Source organism: Athene cunicularia, assembly GCF_003259725.1.
Source record: "Athene cunicularia isolate RWA chromosome 23 unlocalized genomic scaffold, athCun1 chr23_part1, whole genome shotgun sequence".
Taxonomy (NCBI): Eukaryota; Metazoa; Chordata; class Aves; order Strigiformes; family Strigidae; genus Athene; species Athene cunicularia.
In genome coordinates this window covers 1,212,940-1,217,279 of record NW_020799130.1, presented here as the reverse complement: position 1 = coordinate 1,217,279, position 4,340 = coordinate 1,212,940, and the positions used below count along the sequence as shown (strand labels likewise).

Here is a 4,340-nt window from a genome sequence, read left to right as displayed (position 1 = left end):
TTTTTTTTTTTTTTTTTTTTTTTTTTCTTTTTTTTTTTTTTCCTGAATTTTTATGATGAACACCGGGATTTTTTTACTAAACATTATTTTTATACGATACTGAGTCTGTTGCCAAAATCCACAAGTCATTATAACATTCTCAGAGTTTACATCACCGCGCTTCCTGAGGCTGTGCGCTCACACCAGAGATTTCTGACGTTTCCTGTCCGATGAGTGTTACCAACTGCAGTCCCTGCAGCGCCGGGCACCCCTCAGCGCCCCTCTGCCCTGTGCCTCCGGCACGTCTCTGCCTGGGTCGGCTGCTTCCCGAAGCACCACGTCCCCCCAACTCCAGCACCTCCAAACTGTCACCCTCTCTGCTGCTAGGTTATGCTGCTCTTTGTGCCATGGTATCACTGATCTCATGCACAGGGTTTTTTATTCTGAAAGCGCACCAGATTTGTTCCTTAGTCAGAATGATGAAATCCTTGTTACTGTCGTGGGGGGAAATTCCTACCGATTTGTGTTTGTAACAGGAAAAAAGCTTTTTTCCCAACAGTACCATAGTGACTGCTTTTCAGACTCATTTTGCTGCACAGAATGACCGTTCTGCACAGCAAGGCAGTAGTAGCAACTCATCACCAGTATCATGTGGGCAGATTATCTGGGGTTTTTTATACAAAAGTGGGCACAGCGCTTCCTCCAGGAGAAAAAAAATGACGCGCGTGCTCCTACAAAGCTCTTAAAGGGAAGAGCTCTGTTATCATTTTACTGCCAAACGTGAACGCATTTCCAAGGCAGGTCCCCCGCAAGCACTGCCCCTTGTCAGTCCGCGTGGATAGAAGCACACACCTCTTGGTTTTGTACTTTCTGACATTCAAACTTGCCTTGCCTTCATGAAAACCACATTGGTCATGTTGGCCCATTGATCTGTCCTAACACCGGGAATTCACTCTACCCATTTTCTTTTTGGGCAACGTGTTTGTGAAAAATGAAGACATCGATATGCTATGCAAACTAAGTGCTGAGCCCTCTGATGTCATGTTTTGTGAAGATCCTACGTTTAGCACAGTCCTGTTTTTTCCTCAAGACTACAGTATTTGGTTCATATTCTCCTTTGCACCTTGTGTCAACCTCCACTGCTGTATATCTGCAAGGTGACGGGGAGGAGACCAGGAACTATTCATGGTCAGTAGAGTAGTGAACTCCTAGGAAGGCTTTTAGAGCGTAGGGAATGCATCAACACTAAGTGTCAACATGAGAAGCCTACATTCCTGTACACAAGTGCCTGCATAGTGACACAAATCCAGCACCTCCATCTCATCCTCAGAACTCGGGCTTGTGTTCGTTGAAAGCAAAATGATCTCAGAGGGGCTGTACCCACTCACCTTGTGTTAGAAAGCCCCTCGTTAAGAATAAAATTGGGGTTAAGGTCAAGGTTCTCTCTGCAAATCAGTTTGTTCACCAGCATTACAACGGAAAGCACCTGGCTGCTCTTCTGCAGCGAGGGGCAAAAGTATTTTGGTTTCTAGTTTTTATTTTAGTGTTTTAGTTGGGTCTAGAATTCTGAAATGTCTTTTAGTAGCTGTGGCATAGCACGTGCCATTTTTAACCATTTGAAAAGAGATAGTGTGGGCATTTACAGAAACAGCTTGTTGCTCTGTAACAATTTTTTTTTTTAACCTTGAGACTTGAAATGTAAAATGGACCTTTAAGATTTGCACTCATTTGTAAGGTGGCTGTTCATAGAAAACTATGAATGAAGACTCGCTGATGTAGCACCTACTTTTAACAGCAATTTTAACTACACAAAAGCTTCACAGCTTCTGAAACTCTCAGCTGTTGACTTGCAGATCGTGTTCTGCCCTTATTTCACCGTCTGCGTTGGGTTTTCATGGTTTTGAATAAATAAAAAAGCCAAACTCAGTAGCTGCTGTGCCCTTTAAACCCTATTTCCATTTTGAAGAAATCGAGAAGGGGTTTGAGTCACCCGCATGTTTTGTATAACGGACTATGCACTGTACCCTCTACGCGGCTCCAGCATTCAGCATTTCTACCCTTTTCTTGTCCGAGATGCAAACGAGTAACTGCATGTTGAGGTGCTGTGTGTTTTGCTACCCGTAGTGGATAGTGTTAACCCGGATACATATCAGGATTTGTAGTTAGCCACAAACCCCCCACGGACATCCCGAATGGCTCCCGAGTCTCTGCCTTCTCCGTGCGCACGTGTTCCTTCTGCAACTGGAAACATCGCCAGGTGCATGCAGTTTTGTGGGAAGAGGAGTAACTTTCATTTACCTGTCAGTTGTTGAATGCTGTTTGTTTCCCTTATCTCATATCTGAACGTAGCGGGGCCGAGGGGGCAGAGCAGGCCCCTCTCCCCCCAGAGCTTCCAGGGGCGGTCGGGGTGTCCTGGTGTTCGCAAGCGTACGACCCGATGTCTTAGTCTCAAAAAGCCCAAGCGTTCAACGTTGCCTCGCGGAAGGTTTTCTTCTTGGAAAATTAGCGTGAAATAAAGGAATGTGATTCTTTCAGGAAGGGAAGCCAGACAGCAGGACAGCAATAAACAAGTGAAAATTCATATCTTGCCTGAGTGATTTGCACTTCAATAGTTGTGAAAGAAAATTTACGGGACTCCAGTGCTTTTGTGTTCAATTTCTAGCCCCTTTCGTACCTCCTTTATACGAGCAAGTGTTGAACTGTACATGGGGTGTTCACAAGACACTCTGTTTGGGTTGTTATTTTTCTTGTGGTTTTGTTTTGGTTTTTTTTTTTTTTTTGCTTTAGCTTGAACTCTGTATGGTCCATTTGTTAAATAGACGTGAACAGTTGATGTACAGTACTTACTAAACAAGCAGCAGCACAAAACTTATTTTATTAAGAAAATATGGCTTATATTTTAAAGGTTGAATATCAAATTTTTTTTTTTTTGTATGCGTGGAATTAAGACTGGTAAAGAGTAACGAAATCCTTGGATTAGGCCAAAAGGAAATACTGTAAGATCATAACCACCTCTTTATTAAAGAAAACGGTATGATTAAAGAGCTCCAGAACATTGTATTTATATTTGATTTGATTTGATTGCCTTTGTGGATTTTTAAAATTTTTTTTTTTTTTTTTGCCTTGGTCCTGATTTTTGCTTGCAACTTTGACTTTGCAGTCCCAAGTGTCTGTTACCCTGTAACTGTTGGCAGAAGACCTAAATAAAAGCAATGTGAATATGCTGGGGTGACACTCCTGAGTTGGATTGCGTGGGAAAGGTACATGTGCAGTCCTGGCCGCTGGCTCGAGAAGGGCTTGGGGCCAAAGGGTGAAACGCTGAGGCTGAGCTGCCTCAGGTCCGGCGGAGGATCCGAACCCCCTCACTTTCCAGATTTCAGTCGAATGGGAGAAACACTTAAGCGGAAAAATATGCGCTTAAAACTTCTCAGAACATGGTAGCCAGTTCTACTTTTCATTAAAATGCCATCTGTCTGAGAACTGACTTGATTTGAGCTCCTTGGGTTGTTGGATGCCAGAAGCGTGCGCCCAGATGTGCTGCTTCTCCAGCTGCGTGTGCTTCGGGGCTGTGAAAGGCTGTTGGCTCCAAGGTGCTTTTGGGACAGATTTCGATTCCTTTTGGTGTGGGGTTAAACTTGATCCTCTGGGTTTCTGTACCGCCTCACGTTTACAGTTCCCAGCACTGGAATTCCTTCCGGCCATCCTGGCCCTCTCCAGTGCCAACAGCTCATGGTTGTGTCTCAGGGTCCAAAGCTGGAGGTTGTTTGCCATCCTCTGAATTCTTTGCGCTTTACCTTGCCACTGTGCATTGACATACCTGTAGACGATGAATTATTTAGCAGTTGAGCCGTAACGGGGTTTTTGAATAATGCTGAGCAATTTTAAGGAAGTGCTTGCTAATGGCATGCACGTACTCGCTAGCTAATTTACTCAGACTGGAGCACACACGATGTATTGTTCTGAACCGAGCACCTGTACAGACCCCGCACACGTCCTCCTGCTGCTTTTAAGGTTGTACCACCTTTTTTTACGAGTCCTACTAGATAACAGAAACCTGCCCTTGCAGTTTCAGGGGGCTATTTTAGAGAGAGGGGTATAACAGAAAACTGCATCTTGTACAGCTGGGTCTGGAGTCCTGGAAAACAGGTCGGGCTCCTTGGTTTCAGATGTTAGACTGGCATTTGAGCCCTGTCCCTTGTTTCTGATTACAGTGGCCTAAGCTGCAGAACCAGAAGTGCTTGCGTGCCTCTAAGGTATGTGCATTTTGCAGAGATGTCTCCCTCCGCCATATCTGCTCGATCTGGGTGATCCTATTTCCCCTTCCCTCTCAGGATTTCAGTTGAGGAAATACTCTAGTAGCT

At 44.6% G+C, this 4,340-nt stretch overlaps 1 protein-coding gene across 1 annotated transcript in view; it reads left to right on the top strand.

Annotated features, from left to right (window-relative positions):
• LOC113488159 (protein argonaute-1) overlaps positions 1-3,200 on the top strand; it is a 16,207-nt gene extending 13,007 nt beyond the window's left edge. The window contains exon 17 of the mRNA XM_026863202.1: positions 977-3,200. The gene's annotated coding sequence lies outside the window, so the exon portion shown is untranslated. The remainder of the gene's footprint in view (positions 1-976) is intronic.
• Positions 3,201-4,340: the final 1,140 nt, after the last annotated feature.